This window comes from Leuresthes tenuis, unplaced genomic scaffold, assembly GCF_036924035.1.
Source record: "Leuresthes tenuis unplaced genomic scaffold, fLeuTen1.0.hap1 SCAF_20, whole genome shotgun sequence".
NCBI lineage: Eukaryota > Metazoa > Chordata > Actinopteri > Atheriniformes > Atherinopsidae > Leuresthes > Leuresthes tenuis.
This window is the reverse complement of record NW_027325374.1, coordinates 24,606,265-24,626,930: the sequence shown is the minus strand read 5'-3', so window position 1 is coordinate 24,626,930 and position 20,666 is coordinate 24,606,265.

The window sequence follows — 20,666 nt, the reverse complement described above, 5'->3', positions numbered from 1 at the left end:
TTATGGTCTGGCAATACTACCTTTTCCTACCCATTTGTTAGTAATTATGGCTGGACATTCACACCTACTTGCAGCCGAACACCACCTCTCCCGCTTTTGATGATGTATGGACCGGCATTCTTACCTTTTCTAACACATTTTTCAGCAATTATGGTCGGAGATTCACACTTACTCACAGCCGAACAACTCCGCTCCCGCATTTGATGGTGTATAGTCGGGCATTCTCACCCTTTCTCATCAGCTTTTTGCAAATTATGATCTGACATTCACACCTGCTTTTGATAATGTATGGTTGGGCATTCGCACCTTTTCTTACCCATTTTTCAGTAATTATGGGTGGACATTCACACCTTCTTGCAGCTGAACACCTCTCCCGCTATTGATTGTGTACAGTCGGGTATTTTAACCTTTTCTTACCCGCTTTTTACCAAATATGGTCGGACATTCACACCGTCTTACAGCGGAACACCTCTGCTCCCGCTTTTGATGGTGTATAGTCAGGCGCTTGAACCTTTTCTTACCCGCTTTTTACAAACTATGGTCGGACATTCAAACCTTCTTGTAGCCGAAAACCTCCGCTCCCTCTTTTGATTATACATTGTTGGGCATTCGCACCTTATTTACAAATTATAGTCAGACATTCACACCTTGCAGCTGAGCCACCTCAGCTCCCTGTTTTGATAGTGTATGTTCGGGCATTCGAACCTATTCTTACCCCCTTTTTACAAACTATGCTCGGAGATTCACACCTACTCACAGCCGAACAACTCCGCTCCCGCATTTGATGATGTCATCAAGAGCGGGAGCGGAGATGTTCCGCTGTAAGACGGTGTGAATGTCCGACCACGGTTTGTAAAAAGCGGGTAAGAAAAGGTTCGAATGCCCGAATATATACCATCAAAAGTGGAAGTGGATGTGTTCGGCTGCAAGAAGGTGTGAACGTCCGACCAAAGTTTGTAAAAAGCAGTTAAGAAAAGGTTCGAATATCCAACCAAACATAATCAAAAGCGGGAGTAGAGCTGTTCGACTGCAAGTAGGTGTGAATGTCAGATCATAATTTGCAAAAAGCTGATGAGAAAGGGTGAGAATGCCCGGCTATACACCATCAAATGCGGGAGCGGAAGTGTTCGGCTGTGAGTAGGTGTGAATGTCCAACCATAATTGCTGAAAAATGTGTTAGAAGAGACTAGAATGCCGGACAAGACATTCACACCTTCTTGCAGCTGAACGACCTCCGCTCCCTTTTTTGATCATGTATGGTCTGGCAATACTACCTTTTCTTACCCGTTTGTGAGTAATTAATCCCAAAATATTGAGCATAAAATAATGCTTTATGCTGATGATGTATTACTTTTCCTTCAGAACTCACAGACGTCTCTCACTCACACGATCACACTCATAAATAAATTCTCAACACTTTCTGACTACTCTATCAACTGGTCTAAGACCACAGTTCTGCCCATTAACTGTAGGGTCCATAATATACCTGCGATCACTTTACAGTCAGGAAATATTAGATATTTAGGCATAAACATTTCCTCCAGGCTCTCAGAGCTAACAAAGCTAAATTATGTGCGATTATTAAAGACAGTAGAGGACGATCTCTCTCGTTGGAAGTCCTTACCTATATCACTTATGGGGAGAATTACATCCATTAAAATGATGATACTACCAAAAGTTAACTATTTGTTCTCAATGATCCCCATAAAACCATCTGCTACTTGGTTTAAGTAACTAGATTCATGCATCTCCAAATTTCTGTGGAAAAACAAACCACCACGTATTAGTTTAAAAACCCTACAGAAGACCAAGGACAATGGTGGATTAGATTTACCTCATTTTCAGCACTATTCCTTAGCCAATAGGTTACAATATATATCAAAATGGTTTAAACCTTGTTTTTGTCACAGTTCCCAGAGACGTTGTAATCGTTGAGGATTCTATATTCACCCCCTCATTAGAGGCACGTGTTGCAGATTGATGACACTGAATCTTCTTCTCTGTTCATTGCTGGCATCATTCCCAGCATCGTAAGTGTTCGTGGCATTGTTAGCCTCTTCTTCTGGATCTTGATATCGAGAATCCTTTTGTATTTCTGGTTTGTCAGTACTCTCTCTTCGTTCACCGGCGTCTTCGTCTTTTTGTCCTTGAGTTTGGTGATTTTTTCTTCTTTTGATGCCTTGACACAATGTGACAGGTGATACCACGTGGGAGATCCTGTAACTTGGACTGCTGTCCCTGTGCTGCGAAATGGCTGTGCTGCTCAAATGGTCTCTCCTTCATCATGGTTACATGCTGCCATTCCGACATCTCGCCATTCCGACATGGGTCTCCAATTGTCGGAATGGCGACACTTAATTTTTTATCAAACGTCCCACCATTCCGACACTTTTTTCCTCCTATGGTCGGAATGGCGGTATGTTTTTTGTTTTTTTTAACATACCGCCATTCCGACAGTTCGTTTTAATAGCCTATTTTTTACCCAAAACATTTTGCACTAATGATATGCCGGCGCAAATACGCCCTAAAGTTTGGCGCACAAGCTTTGCACATGCAGAGGCCACAGCCTCGCAAACAAACTTTAATAATCTATTATCAAAATCCCCTGAATTTCAAATATAAAAATACAGATATTAATGTAACTCTGGCGAGACTGAAACTGATTAAGCAGAAATACAGTGTCAGTGAGCTGTCACAGCAGCCAGCTGGAGCGGAGCTCTCCACAGAGCCCATGCGTCTTTTGCACGCTGTCATCATATGCAAAAGTAATAATTGCAATAACAGATATCACGGCTACGGCACAGGACACAGTTGCGAGCACTCTGCCTTGCCTTGCCAATAGGAGAAGAGAGAAATGACAGCATAGAACGTATAAAACACAACAAAATGCAGTAAAACCGTTTATTCATGTTATTCACGTGATTTATGAGTACTCGCTCCAATTTTGGGAAGCGCGGATGGGCTTTGCGCATTTGGCACAAACACACAGCCGTTGCGCAAGGCTTTATACAGCCTGTTGATATTTTAAGGACGTAACTGGTCACACCTGGGAGTAAATGTCATGTAGAGATTGTTTTTACATGACATTACAGCTGAACATATAGCTTTCATCCACAAACCAATGTGGGAGAGCCCGAAGACGCATGTGCCAGACGCACATAGGCATGCGTAAAACCAATTTTGACCACTTCATACTGTTTATTTGCTTTCTTTTAGTTAATTTTCGTTTCTTTTGGATTCTTGTGCGTGTTATGGAGCCGTTTTGGTCCATGTTTGTAAGCCTTTTTTTCCTGGATTAAATTTTCGGAAGTTGAAACAAGTGGCATTGGAGTGTGTGATTGAAAACCACCGCGGACTGCTTCTCCTCCTCCAGTTGCCGAGACTTTGTGTTTTTAATAACGCTTGTCTATAAACATGTGTTAAACATATAAATTGCATGAACAGAAAGAAGGGACTCACCTGTTGAGTAACACACATTTCCTTATACAGAAAGCCTTGTCGGAATGGTGGGACATTTGAACGTCGGAATGGTGGGACGTTTGCATGTCGGAATGGTGGTATGTCGGAATGGTGGTATGTCGGAATGGTGGGATGTCGGAATAGCGGGATGTCGGAATGGCGGGATTTCGGAATGGGTGTTGCCACCCCCTTCATCATATACACAGTTATTTATACATCACCTTCCACCATGAAGCGTTGTCCCTTTTTGTTTCTCTCTTTGTTCTTAAAATGCTGTTATGCATGTCTAAACCAATCCATTAAATTAGATCATTTTGGCAGTAAAGCGATCTACAATGTGCTTGGTCGCAAAGCTGCTCATCTGTGGTAAACAGCTCTTCAGAAAGGCATTCTTCAATTGATTTCACTAATTCTATGTAATAATTTTGTGATTTCCTACAAAACTACACTTCTTCTCCCATCTGTCTGAGTATTTAATATTGTCTGGGTCCCGTTAAAACATGTATTTTTCCCATCTAATTCCTTGTTTGCTTTAAAACAAGAATTCCCCATTTTCTATCCCTTCAGTAGCCAACCAGTTTGTATGGAGTACACTGGAGCAACTTGACTGATCAGTAAAACACTGCTTTTGTTGTCACCGCAAGGCATCCCCCGTCGGTTGTTTCACTGAGACACTACTGAGTAACTATAACTCAACACAGTTTATACACATAACATGACCGACTATGGACCCATTCATTGTTTAACTTCACTGTTTTGCAAATCCTAATTGAATATTACACATTGACATTGAACTTTACTGGATAAGCAGGTCTTCATTGCATTCAGCAACCTATATGTGAGCATCTATGTGTAAGCTGTTCTTCTTTGCATTTATCAGCAGCAAGCAATTCTTCATTGCACATGCATATTAAAATAGTAAAACAATTCCAATCAGTTAGCGAAACCTTCTATATCAGGAGTGTCCATCATGATGCTGGGAATAGAACCTCTTTCCCATATAGTTCAACCTTCATTACTCAACTGATCATAACTCCGCAATGAGCACATTTCAAAGTATCATTCCTCTACATGTATTCAAAAATCTATGTGTAAATGTTTAATATTTCTTATATTTGTTGATGTCATTCTGTGTGCATGTGGCCTAAACCCAATCTCTGTGTTGCAATTTTAATTTAAACAAGTTGAACTCTGCCTCTGATCATTTAAAAAAGGTGTGTACCAATATCAACCTTTCTCAGGTAATTACTGATCCTACAAAACCAAAGAGATCCTTCAAGGTTGTCCCTGATTGGCTCAATCTTAACAAATCAAAGGTAGAATATCCGCAGTATCTGAACTTGGTGTTAGTTATCACTGCTCAATAGCCTGTATCAGAATTGCAAAAATGAAAACATTAGGTCCACGCTTGGTATCCAGATCCTGAAACATCTCCATGAGCAGGCTTTTTTTTAACTGATCTGTTGAATAGTTATATGACACTGTTAAAATCTCAGATGAAGATCTAGCACTTGACCATTTTTGTAAATCTTCTAATTCCATAGTTGATAAACATGCCCCTTTTAAAAAGTATAGAACTTAGAACAGGTCTAGTCCCTGACTTTCGGCAGAACTGTCTTCTTTACTTTTTTTTTTTTTTCCCCTTGTCCTGTTCAGCATTATGTCAGAAGAATTGTAGTCTGAATACCTTTGATGCCAAACAGATTTGCTTTGCCAAGGGAAGTTTTATAAATGTAAAGCTCCCCTTGATGCCCATTTATTTATTTCTGTTTACAATATATGACATGAACTGAACTGAACCGGACCGGGGGACAAGGAAAGAAGAAGAGGAAAGAAGAGGAAACAGAACAAAAATAGAAACAAAAACCAGACAACCAGCTGCTACACCTGTAAAAACAAAACAGACAACAATCCATGGCCTCTGAGGGGAATCCAGCCTTAGCGCCACCAGGAGCACCTGAAAGCAGACAAGCAGAGAAAAAACAAACACACAAACAACCAAAAACAAGCACAAGAAGCGGCAATCGCATACAACACAGCTGTGGATATAGATGACCTGAGACGACATGATAATACATCAACTGCTTAGCGACCATGCTACTGGACTAATGAATGTGTGTGTGAGAACATGCAACACCCATGGCACAGGACCTACATGATAACCGTGCTTAGTTATGAGTGTATAAGCGTACAGGGCCACAATCCACAGCCCCCCCCAAGCAATCAGAAGCAGGCAGAGAGGGCCACAAGACCCAGGCCACCAGCAGCCCCCACAGAGCACAGAACCCAGGCAGCCCACCGCAGGGGCAACCACGCATCCACCCAGAAGACTGCAGAGGAAGCCCCCGGAAAGAGCCCCCATAAGCATAGGGCAGAGGCCCTCCGGGAGCCAGGGGCAACAGCCCACCGACCCCGCCAGGCCCCAGCCGCCCAGACATGGGCCGTGCACTGGACCCGGGCCCCAGGGGCCCGAGCGCCCCCAAACCCCCCGGCAGAGGCCCCACCCAATACCCAGGAGGGCAAAGCGCCCCAGACAGCCACAAAGTGGCCTTTGCCCTTGCCCTTGCCAAGTGGTGCCCTGGAAGTCAAGACGTGCCCACAGGTGGGTGAAGTTGCGAGCAGTGGGGAGATGCAACGCTGACGCCCCATCGGGAGAAGCACAGGCAGGCCAGGCGACAGCAAGTCCCAGATCCAGGCCCAATCATTACCACACACACTTTCACGTCCCATACATCCACACATCCACACGTCCTACCTCCCTCGACTCTGCTGGGGTATAGTGCAGCGGGCACACCAGGGGGCCAGCAACCCCCCAGCCACCACAGACCCCGAACCAGCAGAACAATTAATTAATCCTCCTGGCCCCTTCTGCCCCGAACAGACACCAGGAAGCAGGGGTGTGCGAAGAAGACCCCTCCCCTCACCCTTCTGGCTCTTCAATATTTTCTAATAGTGAGCAATTAAAATTGAGGGGCAGCCAAACTTGTAGAACTGGGAGCAGCCTACATACCCAAAGAGCCCCGCCCACCAGATGCCACTCAGTGTAACCACCCCCCAAGACCTAATGTGTGTGTGTGAGTGTGTTTGATAAGTAGTAATGTCTAAGGTGTAATTAAAACAGGGGCAGGGAACTGCAGAGTGCAACCAAAGGGGACCACCTACGTGGCCCCATCCACTACACCCCACCGAACACACACGCCCCCAAAACCCTTCATGTGTGAGTGTGTGCTGTGTACAGGAGCCAGAAGGGAGAGGGGTATGGGGATATATACCGGGGGAGCTACTCTCCCCCAGAGAGGGCAGCCAGGGACTGGCTGTAATAGGCATCCCTGCTACCTGGGAGCCAACAATGGGCAGGAGGGCCTGATGTCCACCAGGCTCGGGGCCTGCAGCGACCATATTCCGGGAGCTACTGTACCCCCAGAAGGTACCCATCCCGCCCCACCCCACTCAACCCAACCCCACCCCGGAGGACCTCTACAAAAAACAAACAAACAACATAAAAAAACAATCAAACAAACCACCCGGTCACACCAGTTGCAGCAGCCCGGGCCTGAGACCCACCATCACCCAACAACCCACCACCACCACTATGTGATAAAACTAATCAGAGGGGACCAGAGAGAATGAAATTCAGCCAATTGATGTTTTGAGGAGGCAGACATTGTTTCCATGCTAATATAATCTAAAAGAAAATTTCTAAACTGGTTAATACACAGATTGTTCTTCGCTTTCCAGTTCATGAGAATAGTTTTCTTTGCGATACATAACACTGTGAGAACCATGTGTGCTGAGTTAATTTCCATGTTGATGTTGTCTAAGTCACCCAGTATGCACAGTGTGGGGCATGCAGGGATGCTACACTTTAGCCATGTTGATAGGTCCTCACAGACTTCAAGCCAGAACTTCTGGACAGGCGCACAAAACCACAAAGCATGTGCATAATCATCAGGTGTGTTATCTGTGCAATGTGAGCAGATGTTTGAGTGTGTTAGACCCATCCTGAACATCCTTTGTCCTGTATAGTGTGTTCTATGAAGGATTTTGTATTGTATGAGCTGTAAATTAGGATTTCGAGTCATTATGAAGGTGTTCAAACATATTTGTGGTTAGAAGCTATGACCAGAACTGATGGATAAATCTGCCTCCCATTTTGAGGATGGACGAGACATTGTGTCATCTATCTTAGACAATAATTTATATATTTTTGATAGTAGTTTTGGGGTGCAGATGCTTAGAAATTCTGCTACCCTAGTCGGGAGTTGTAAGTCTGGTTGGTGGAGGATATATCCATCCATCCATCCATCATCTGCCGCTTATCCGGGGGTCGGGTCGCGGGGGCAGGAGCTTGAGCAGAGAAACCCAGACGTCTCTGTCCCCAGCCACTTCCTCCAGCTCTTCCGGGGGGACCCCGAGGCGTTCCCAGGCCAGCCGAGAGACATAGTCTCTCCAACGTGTCCTGGGTCTCCCCCGGGTTCTCCTCCCAGTGGGACGTGCCCGGAACACCTCCCCAGGGAGGCGCCCAGGGGGCATCCTAACCAGATGCCCGAGCCACCTCATCTGACTCCTCTCAATGCGGAGGAGCAGCGGTTCTACTCCGAGCCCCTCCCGGAAGACTGACCTTCTCACCCTATCTCTAAGGGAGAGCCCAGACACCCTGCGGAGGAAACCCATTTCGGCTGCTTGTATTCGCGATCTTGTTCTTTCGGTCACTACCCACAACTCGTGACCATAGGTGAGGATGGGAACGTAGATTGACCAGTAAGTAGAGAGCTTCGCCTTCTGGCTCAGCTCCCTCTTCACTACGACGGGTCGGTGCAGAGCCCGCAACACTGCAGACGCCGCACCGATCCGCCCGTCAATCTCCCGCTCCATTCGTCCCTCACTCGTGAACAAGATCCCGAGATACTTGAACTCCTCCACTTGGGGAAGGATCTCATTCCCGACCCGGAGAGAGCATTCCACCCTTTTCCGGCTGAGAACCATAGTCTCGGATTTGGAGGTGCTGATTCTCATCCCAGCCGCTTCACACTCGGCTGCGAATCGCTCCAGTAAGAGCTGAAGGTCACGGCCTGACGACGCTAACAGAACCACATCATCTGCAAAAAGCAGAGACCCGATTCTGAGGTCGCCAAATCGGACACCCTCAACGCCCTGGCTCCGCCTAGAAATTCTGTCCATAAAAGTTAGGAACAGAATTGGTGACAAAGGGCAGCCCTGACGGAGTCCAACTCTCACCGGAAACGTATCCCACTTACTGCCGGCAATGCGGACCAAACTCTGGCACCGGTCATACAGAGACCGAACGGCCCCTATCAAGGGGTCCGGCACTCCATATTCCCGGAGCAACCCCCACAGGACTCCACGAGGGACACGGTCGAACGCTTTCTCCAAGTCCACAAAACACATGTAGACTGGTTGGGCGAACTCCCAGCAGCTGGTCCACTGTTCCACGGCCAGGACGAAAGCCACACTGCATCTCCTGAATCCGAGGCTCGATTATCCGACGGATCCTCCTCTCCAATACCCCCGAATAGACCTTACCAGGGAGGCTGAGGAGTGTGATACCCCTATAGTTGGAACACACCCTCCGGTCCCCCTTTTTAAAGAGGGGGACCACCACCCCAATCTGCCAGTCCAGAGGCACTGTCCCCGATGTCCACGCGATACTGCAGAGGCGTGTCAGCCAAGACAGCCCTACAACATCCAGAGCCTTGAGAAACTCAGGACGGACCTCATCCACCCCCGGGGCCTTGCCACCGAGGAGCTTTTTAACCACCTCGGCAACCTCAGCCCCAGAAATGGGAGGCCCCGTCTCTGAGCTCTCCGACTCTGCCTCTTCCGAGCACGTGTTGGTAGGATTGAGGAGTTCCTCGAAGTACTCCCCCCACCGACTCACAACATCCCTAGTTGAGGTCAGCAAAGCCCCGTCCCCACTGTAAACAGTGTTGACTGTGAGCCGCTTCCCCCCCCTGAGACGCCGGATGGTGGACCAGAATCTTTTCGAGGCCGTCCGGAAATCGTTCTCCATGGTCTCACCGAACTCCTCCCAGGCCCGAGTTTTTGCCTCAGCAACCGCCGAAGCCGCGGCCCGTCTGGCCCGTCGGTACCTATCAGCTGCTTCCAGGGTCCCACTGGCCAAGAAGTCCCGATAGGACTCCTTCTTCAGCTTGACGGCTTCCCTCACCACTGGTGTCCACCAGCAGGTTGGAGGGTTGCCGCCACGACAGGCACCGACCACCTTACGGCCAAAACTCCGACCAGCTGCCTCGGCAATGGAGTCACGGAACATGTCCCATTCGGACTCAATGTCCCCCACCTCCCCCGGGATATGGTTGAAGCTCTGCCGGAGGTGTGAAGAAAATTTCCGAAAATCAAACCGCACATGATCATAAGTGGGAGAGGGGGTGTTCAGCTGCAAGAAGGTGTGAATGTCCACCCATACATCATCATAAGCAGGAGTGGATGTGTTCGACTACGAGAAGGTGTGAACGTCCAACCAAAGTTTTTAAAAATCAGTTAGGAAAAGGTTTTAATATCCAACCAAACATAATCAAAAGTGGGAGCAGAGCTGTTCGTCTGTGATTAGGTGTGAATCTCTGACCATAATTGCTGAAAAATGTGTTAGAAAAGGTAAGAATGCCGGTCCATACATCATCAAAAGCGAGAGAGATTGTGTTCAGCTGCAAGTAGGTGTGAATATCCAGCCATAATTACTCACAAACGGGTAAGAAAAGGTAGTATTGCCAGACCATACATGATCAAAACAGGGAGCGGAGGTGGTTTAGCTGCAAAAAGGGGTGAATGTCCGACTAAAGTTCAAATATATTAACAAAAGCGGGAAGAGAGGTCTTCGGATGAGAGTGGTTGAGAATTTCCAACCATAATCTAAAAAATGCGGTGAAAAAAAAGGTGTGAAGGAATGAATTTTATAGCAAAATCCGAAATCATGCATAACTCCGCAAAAGGAACGTATTGCTCAACCAAAGGGATGCTTCTTTCTCATTCAGGGTAATATGAGGAACTTTATGCTTGATACATTTTAGACATGGATAACTATGAAGGACAAAGCAATTTTAACTTGGTTTGAGCAAAGCAATTCATTTTATAGGAAAATATGAAATCGTGCAGGACTCATGAAAGTAAGCTTTTTCTCGGATTCCTGATCCTCCAGTTTTGCTCTTTCCTATACTGCAAAATACAACCTTGTTCTTTGTTGAAATCGATCTAGACATTGATAAATATGAAGGACAAAGCCGTTTTAACATAGTTTGAGTGAAGGAATTCATTTTATACATAAAATCCCAAATCATGCAGAACGTATGAAAATAAGCTTATTCTCGGATTCCTGATCCTTCAGTGTTGCTCTTTCTTCTACTGCAAAATCCAATGTTGTTCTTTGTTGAAGTTGATCTAGACATTGATAAATATGAAGGACAAAGCAGTTTTAACATAGTTTGAGTGAAGGAATTCATTTATAGCAAAATCTGAAATCGTGCAGAATTCATGAAAGCAAGCTTATACTCGGATTCCTGAAACTTTAGATTTGCTCTTTCTTTTACTGCAAAGTACAACGTTGTTTTTTGTTGAAATCTATCAATAGATAGAAATATTGATAAATACCAGCTGAACATCTCTGCTGCCGCTTTTCATCATTTATGGTTGGACATTCTTACCTTTTCTTACCCGCTTTTTACAAATTATAATCTGACATTCACACCTACTTGTAGTCAAACACCTTCTCCGAGCTTATGATCATGTGCGGTTTGATATTCGAAAATTTTCTTTCATGTTTTCTAGCAATTATTAATGGACATTCAGACCGTCTTACAGCGGAGCTCCTCCGCTCCCTCTTTTGATGGTGTATGTTCGGGCATTCGAATCTTTCCTTACCCGCTTTTTACAAACTATGCTCGGACATTCAAACCTTCTTGTAGCCGAACACATCCACTCCTGCTTTTGATTATGTATGGTTGGGCATTCAAACCTACTTGTTGCCCGCTTTTCATTAATTTTGGGTGGACATTCACACCTTGTCACAGCCAAACACCTCCGCTCCCTGTTTTGATCATGTATGGTTGGACATTCGCACCTTTTCTCACCCGCTTTTTGCAAACTATGGTCGGCTGTTCACAGCTTCCTCTCCACCATACTTGTATGGTGGGTTATTCACACCCACTTGCATCCGAAGACCTCCGCCCCCACTTTTGTTGATATTTAGTCGGTCATTCGCAGCTTACCCGCTTTTGGCAAACTATGCTATCTATGCATCTACATGTGTTTTGTGGACTTGGAGAAAGCGTTCGACCGTGTCCCTCGTGGAGTCCTGTGGGGGTTGCTCCGGGAATATGGAGTGCCGGACCCCTTGATAGGGGCCGTTTGGTCTCTGTATGACCGGTGCCAGAGTTTGGTCCGCATTGCCGGCAGTAAGTGGGATACGTTTCCGGTGAGAGTTGGACTCCGTCAGGGCTGCCCTTTGTCACCGATTCTGTTCCTAACTTTTATGGACAGAATTTTTAGGCGGAGCCAGGGCGTTGAGGGTGTCCGATTTGGCGACCTCAGAATCGGGTCTCTGCTTTTTGCAGATGATGTGGTTCTGTTAGCGTCGTCAGGCCGTGACCTTCAGCTCTTACTGGAGCGATTCGCAGCCGAGTGTGAAGCGGCTGGGATGAGAATCAGTACCTCCAAATCCGAGACTATGGTTCTCAGCCGGAAAAGGGTGGAATGCTCTCTCCGGGTCGGGAATGAGATCCTTCCCCAAGTGGAGGAGTTCAAGTATCTCGGGATCTTGTTCACGAGTGAGGGACGAATGGAGCGGGAGATTGACGGGCGGATCGGTGCGGCGTCTGCAGTGTTGCGGGCTCTGCACCGACCCGTCGTAGTGAAGAGGGAGCTGAGCCAGAAGGCGAAGCTCTCTACTTACTGGTCAATCTACGTTCCCATCCTCACCTATGGTCACGAGTTGTGGGTAGTGACCGAAAGAACAAGATCGCGAATACAAGCAGCCGAAATGGGTTTCCTCCGCAGGGTGTCTGGGCTCTCCCTTAGAGATAGGGTGAGAAGGTCAGTCTTCCGGGAGGGGCTCGGAGTAGAACCGCTGCTCCTCCGCATTGAGAGGAGTCAGATGAGGTGGCTCGGGCATCTGGTTAGGATGCCCCCTGGGCGCCTCCCTGGGGAGGTGTTCCGGGCACGTCCCACTGGGAGGAGAACCCGGGGGAGACCCAGGACACGTTGGAGAGACTATGTCTCTCGGCTGGCCTGGGAACGCCTCGGGGTCCCCCCGGAAGAGCTGGAGGAAGTGGCTGGGGACAGAGACGTCTGGGTTTCTCTGCTCAAGCTCCTGCCCCCGCGACCCGACCCCCGGATAAGCGGCAGATGATGGATGGATGGATGGATATATCCTCCACCAACCAGACTTACAACTCCCGACTAGGGTAGCAGAATTTCTAAGCATCTGCACCCCAAAACTACTATCAAAAATATATAAATTATTGTCTAAGATAGATGACACAATGTCTCTTCCATCCTCAAAATGGGAGGCAGATTTATCCATCAGTTCTGGTCATAGCTTCTAACCACAAATATGTTTGAACACCTTCATAAAGACTCGAAATCCTAATTTACAGCTCATACAATACAAAATCCTTCATAGAACACACTATACAGGACAAAGGATGTTCAGGATGGGTCTAACACACTCAAACATCTGCTCACATTGCACAGATAACACACCTGATGATTATGCACATGCTTTGTGGTTTTGTGCGCCTGTCCAGAAGTTCTGGCTTGAAGTCTGTGAGGACCTATCAACATGGCTAAAGTGTAGCATCCCTGCATGCCCCACACTGTGCATACTGGGTGACTTAGACAACATCAACATGGAAATTAACTCAGCACACATGGTTCTCACAGTGTTATGTATCGCAAAGAAAACTATTCTCATGAACTGGAAAGCGAAGAACAATCTGTGTATTAACCAGTTTAGAAATTTTCTTTTAGATTATATTAGCATGGAAACAATGTCTGCCTCCTCAAAACATCAATTGGCTGAATTTCATTCTCTCTGGTCCCCTCTGATTAGTTTTATCACATAGTGGTGGTGGTGGGTTGCTGGGTGATGGTGGGTCTCAGGCCCGGGCTGCTGCGACTGGTGTGACCGGGTGATTTGTTTGATTGTTTTTTTATGTTGTTTGTTTTTTTTTTGTAGAGGTCCTCCGGGGTGGGGTTGGGTTGAGTGGGGTGGGGCGGGATGGGTACCTTCTGGGGGTACAGTAGCTCCCGGAATATGGTCGCTGCAGGCCCCGAGCCTGGTGGACATCAGGCCCTCCTGCCTATTGTTGGCTCCCAGGTAGCAGGGTTGCCTATTACAGCCAGTCCCTGGCTGCCCTCTCTAGGGGAGAGTAGCTCCCCCGGTATATATCCCCATACCCCTCTCCCTTCTGGCTCCTGTACACAGCACACACTCACACATGAAGGGTTTTGGGGGCGTGTGTGTTCGGTGGGGTGAAGTGGATGGGGCCACGTAGGTGGTCCCCTTTGGTTGCACTCTGCAGTTCCCTGCCCCTGTTTTAATTACACCTTAGACATTACTACTTATCAAACACACTCACACACACACATTAGGTCTTGGGGGGCGGTTATACTGAGTGGCATGTGGTGGGCGGGGCTCTTTGGGTATGTAGGCTGCCCAGAGTGCCGCGCTCCCAGTTCTACAAGTTTGGCTGCCCCTGAATTTTAATTGCTCACTATTAGAAAATATTGAAGAGCCAGAAGGGTGAGGGGAGGGGTCTTCTTCGCACACCCCTGCTTCCTGGTGTCTGTTCGGGGCAGGAGGGGCCAGGAGGATTAATTAATTGTTCTGCTGGTTCGGGGTCTGTGGTGGCTGGGGTGTTGCTGGCCCCCTGGTGTGCCCGCTGCACTATACCCCAGCAGAGTCGAGGGAGGTAGGACGTGTGGATGTGAGGATGTATGGGACGTGAAAGTGTGTGTGGTAATGATTGGGCCTGGATCTGGGACTTGCTGTCGCCTGGCCTGCCTGTGCTTCTCCCGATGGGGCGTCAGCGTTGCCTCTCCCCACTGCTCGCGACTTCACCCACCTGTGGGCACGTCTTAACTCCCAGGGCACTTGGCAAGGGGCGCTGGGGCAGGCGCTGACCCATTTTGTGGCTGTCTGGGGCGCTTTGCCCTCCTGGGTATTGGGTGGGGCCTCTGCCGGGGGGTTTGGGGGCGCTCGGGCCCCTGTGGCCCGGGTCCAGTGCACGGCCCATGTCTGGGCGGCTGGGGCCTGGCGGGGTCGGTGGGCTGTTGCCCCTGGCTCCCGGAGGGCCTCTGCCCTATAATTATGGGGGCTCTTTCCGGGGGCTTCCTCTGCAGTCTTCTGGGTGGATGCGTGGTTGCCCCTGCGGTGGGCTGCCTGGGTTCTGTGCTCTGTGGGGGCTGCTGGTGGCCTGGGTCTTGTGGCCCTCTCTGCCTGCTTCTGATTGCTTGGGGGGGGGCTGTGGATTGTGGCCCTGTACGCTTATACACTCATAACTAAGCACGGTTATCATGTAGGTCCTGTGCCATGGGTGTTGCATGTTCTCACACACACACACACACACATTCATTAGTCCAGTAGCATGGTCGCTAAGCAGTTGATGTATTATCATGTCGTCTCAGGTCATCTATATCCACAGCTGTGTTGTATGCGATTGCCGCTTCTTGTGCTTGTTTTTGGTTGTTTGTGTGTTTGTTTTTTCTCTGCTTGTCTGCTTTCAGGTGCTCCTGGTGGCGCTAAGGCTGGATTCCCCTCAGAGGCCATGGATTGTTGTCTGTTTTGTTTTTTACAGGTGTAGCAGCTGGTTGTCTGGTTTTTGTTTCTATTTTTGTTCTGTTTCCTCTTCTTTCCTCTTCTTCTTTCCTTGTCCCCCGGTCCGGTTCAGTTCAGTTCATGTCATATCTTGTAAACAGAAATAAATAAATGGGCATCAAGGGGAGCTTTACATTTATAAAACTTCCCTTGGCAAAGCAAATCTGTTTGGCATCAAAGGTATTCAGACTACAATTCTTCTGACATAATGCTGAACAGGACAAGGGGAAAAAAAAAAAAAAGTAAAGAAGACAGTTCTGCCGAAAGTCAGGGACTAGACCTGTTCTAAGTTCTATACTTTTTAAAAGGGGCATGTTTATCAACTATGGAATTAGAAGATTTACAAAAATGGTCAAGTGCTAGATCTTCATCTGAGATTTTAACAGTGTCATATAACTATTCAACAGATCAGTTAAAAAAAAGCCTGCTCATGGAGATGTTTCAGGATCTGGATACCAAGCGTGGACCTAATGTTTTCATTTTTGCAATTCTGATACAGGCTATTGAGCAGTGATAACTAACACCAAGTTCAGATACTGCGGATATTCTACCTTTGATTTGTTAAGATTGAGCCAATCAGGGACAACCTTGAAGGATCTCTTTGGTTTTGTAGGATCAGTAATTACCTGAGAAAGGTTGATATTGGTACACACCTTTTTTAAATGATCAGAGGCAGAGTTCAACTTGTTTAAATTAAAATTGCCACACAGAGATTGGGTTTAGGCCACATGCACACAGAATGACATCAACAAATATAAGAAATATTAAACATTTACACATAGATTTTTGAATACATGTAGAGGAATGATACTTTGAAATGTGCTCATTGCGGAGTTATGATCAGTTGAGTAATGAAGGTTGAACTATTCTGGGAAAGAGGTTCTATTCCCAGCATCATGATGGACACTCCTGATATAGAAGGTTTCGCTAACGCATTGGAATTGTTTTACTATTTTCATATGCATGTGCAATGAAGAATTGTTTGCTGCTGATAAATGCAAAGAAGAACAGCTTACACATAGATGCTCACATATAGGTTGCTGAATGCAATGAAGACCTGCTTATCCAGTAAAGTTCAATGTCAATGTGTAATATTCAATTAGGATTTGCAAAACAGTGAAGTTAAACAATGAATGGGTCCATAGTCGGTATGAGAAGACTACAGGAATATTTACCTGGGTGTACGTTCAAACAGAGATGAGAAAATCCCGATAAATAATTGTTTGTTTGTTTGTTAGTATGTATATGAATGTTATGTGTATAAACTGTGTTGAGTTATAGTTACTCAGTAGTGTCTCAGTGAAACAACCGACGGGGGATGCCTTTCGGTGACAACAAAAGCAGTGTTTTACTGATCAGTCAAGTTGCTCCAGTGTACTCCATACAAACTGGTTGGCTACTGAAGGGATAGAAAATGGGGAATTCTTGTTTTAAAGCAAACAAGGAATTAGATGGGAAAAATACATGTTTTAACGGGACCCAGACAATATTAAATACTCAGACAGATGGGATAAGAAGTGTAGTTTTGTAGGAAATAACAAAATTATTACATAGAATTTGTGAAATCAATTGAAGAATGCCTTTCTGAAGAGCTGTTTACCACAGATGAGCAGCTTTGCGACCAAGCACAATGTAGATCGCTTTACTGACAAAATGATCTAATTTAATGGATTGGTTTAGACATGCATAACAGCATTTTAAGAACAAAGAGAGAAACAAAAAGGGACAACGCTTCATGGTGGAAGGTGATGTATAAATAAAAGTGTATATGATGAAGGGGGTGGCAACACCCATTCATCATTTATATGTTTAACACATGTTTATAGACAAGCGTTATTAAAAACACAAAGTCTCGGCAACTGGAGGAGGAGAAGCAGTCCGCGGTGGTTTTCAATCACACACTCCAATGCCACTTGTTTCAACTTCCGAAAATTTAATCCAGGAAAAAAAGGCTTACAAACATGGACCAAAACGGCTCCATAACACGCACAAGAATCCAAAAGAAACGAAAATTAACTAAAAGAAAGCAAATAAACAGTATGAAGTGGTCAAAATTGGTTTTACGCATGCCTATGTGCGTCTGGCACATGCGTCTTCGGGCTCTCCCACATTGGTTTGTGGATGAAAGCTATATGTTCAGCTGTAATGTCATGTAAAAACAATCTCTACATGACATTTACTCCCAGGTGTGACCAGTTACGTCCTTAAGATATCAACAGGCTGTATAAAGCCTTGCGCAACGGCTGTGTGTTTGTGCCAAATGCGCAAAGCCCATCCGCGCTTCCCAAAATTGGAGCGAGTACTCATAAATCACGTGAATAACATGAATAAACGTTTTTACTGCATTTTGTTGTGTTTTATACGTTCTATGCTGTCATTTCTCTCTTCTCCTATTGGCAAGGCAAGGCAGAGTGCTCGCAACTGTGTCCTGTGCCGTAGCCGTGATATCTGTGCAATTATTACTTTTGCATATGATGACAGCGTGCAAAAGACGCATGGGCTCTGTGGAGAGCTCCGCTCCAGCTGGCTGCTGTGACAGCTCACTGACAATGTATTTCTGCTTAATCAGTTTCAGTCTCGCCAGAGTTCCATTAATATTTGTATTTTTATATTTGAAATTCAGGGGATTTTGATAATAGATTATTAAAGTTTGTTTGCGAGGCTGTGGCCTCTGCATGTGCAGAGCTTGTGCGCCAAACTTTAGGGTGTATTTGCGCCGGCATATCATTAGTGCAAAATGTTTTGGGTAAAAACTAGGCTATTAAAAGGAACTGTCGGAATGGCGGTATGTTAAAAAAAAAAAACCTACCGCCATTCCGACCATAGGAGGAAAAAAGTGTCGGAATGGTGGGACGTTTGATAAAAAATTAAGTGTCGCCATTCCGACAATTGGAGACCCATGTCGGAATGGCGAGATGTCGGAATGGCAGCATGTAACCATGATGAAGGAGAGACCATTTGAGCAGCACAGCCATTTCGCAGCACAGGGACAGCAGTCCAAGTTACAGGATCTCCCACGTGGTATCACCTGTCACATTGTGTCAAGGCATCAAAAGAAGAAAAAATCACCAAACTCAAAGACAAAAAGACGAAGACGCCGGTGAACGAAGAGAGAGCACTGACAAACCAGAAATACAAAAGGATTCTCGATATCAAGATCCAGAAGAAGAGGCTAACAATGCCACGAACACTTACGATGCTGGGAATGATGCCAGCAATGAACAGAGAAGAAGATTCAGTGTCATCAATCTGCAACACGTGCCTCTAATGAGGGGGTGAATATAGAATCCTCAACGATTACAACGTCTCTGGGAACTGTGACAAAAACAAGGTTTAAACCATTTTGATATATATTGTAACCTATTGGCTAAGGAATAGTGCTGAAAATGAGGTAAATCTAATCCACCATTGTCCTTGGTCTTCTGTAGGGTTTTAAAACTAATACGTGGTGGTTTGTTTTTCCACAGAAATTTGGAGATGCATGAATCTAGTTACTTAAACCAAGTAGCAGATGGTTTTATGGGGATCATTGAGAACAAATAGTTAACTTTTGGTAGTATCATCATTTTAATGGATGTAATTCTCCCCATAAGTGATATAGGTAAGGACTTCCAACGAGAGAGATCGTCCTCTACTGTCTTTAATAATTGCACATAATTTAGCTTTGTTAGCTCTGAGAGCCTGGAGGAAATGTTTATGCCTAAATATCTAATATTTCCTGACTGTAAAGTGATCGCAGGTATATTATGGACCCTACAGTTAATGGGCAGAACTGTGGTCTTAGACCAGTTGATAGAGTAGTCAGAAAGTGTTGAGAATTTATTTATGAGTGTGATCGTGTGAGTGAGAGACGTCTGTGAGTTCTGAAGGAAAAGTAATACATCATCAGCATAAAGACTTATTTTATGCTCAATATTTTGGGATTAATTACTCACAAACGGGTAAGAAAAGGTAGTATTGCCAGACCATACATGATCAAAACAGGGAGCGGAGGTCGTTCAGCTGCAAGAAGGTGTGAATGTCCAACTAAAGTTTATAAAAAGCGGGTAAGACAAGGTGCGAATGCCCGACAATGCATGATCAAAAGAGGGAGCGGAGGTTTTCAGCTGCAAGAAGGTCTGAATGTCCACCCATAATTCCTGAAAAATGGGTAAAAAAAGGGTGCGAATGCCAAACCATACATCATCAAAAGCAGGAGTGGATGTGTTCGGCTAGAAGAAGGTTTGAATGTCCGACCATAGTTTGTAAAAAGCGGGTAAGAAAAGGTTCGAATGCCCAAACATAGACCATCAAAAGAGGGAGCGGAGGTGTTCCGCTGTAAGAAGGTGTAAATGTCCGACCATAGTTGGTAAAAAGCGGGTAAGAAAAGGTTAAAATACCCGACTGTACACAATCAATAGCGGGAGCGGAGTTGTTCGGCTACAAGAAGGTGTGAAAGTCCGACCACGGTTTGTAAAAAGCGAGTAAGAAAAGGTTCGAATGCCCGAATATATACCATCAAAAGTGGAAGTGGATGTGTTCGGCTGCAAGAAGGTGTGAACGTCCGACCAAAGTTTGTAAAAAGCAGTTAAGAAAAGGTTCGAATATCCAACCAAACATAATCAAAAGCGGGAGCAGAGCTGTTCGACTGCAAGTAGGTGTGAATGTCAGATCATAATTTGCAAAAAGCTGATGAGAAAGGGTGAGAATGCCCGGCTATACACCATCAAATGCGGGAGCGGAAGTGTTCGGCTGTGAGTAGGTGTGAATGTCCGACCATAATTGCTGAAAAATGTGTTAGAAGAGACTAGAATGCCGGACAATACATCATCAAAAGCGGGAGACGTGGTGTTCGGCTGCAAGTAGGTGTGAATGTCCAGCCATAATTACTCACAAATGGGTAAGAAAAGGTAGTATTGCCAGACCATACATGATCAAAACAGGGAGCGGAGGTGGTTCAGCTGCAAGGTGTGAATGTCTGACTAAAGTTTGTAAAAAGCGGGTAAGACAAGGTGCGAATGCCCGACAATGTATGATCAAAAGAGGGAGCAGAGGTGTTCAGCTGCAAGAAGGTCTGAATGTCCACCAATAATTACTGAAAAATGGGTAAGAAAAGGTGCGAATGCCCAACCATACATCATCAAAAGCAGGAGTGGATGTGTTCGGCTACAAGAAGGTTTGAATGTCCGACCATAGTTTGTAAAAAGCAGGTAAGAAAAGGTGAAAATACCTGACTGTACACAATCAAAAGAGGGAGCGGAGTTGTTCAGCAACAAAGAGTGAAAGTCTGACCATGGTTTGTAAAAAGTGGGTAAGAAAAGGTTTGTATGCCCGAATATGCAACATCAAAAGCGGAAGCGGAGGTGTTCGGCTGCTTGAA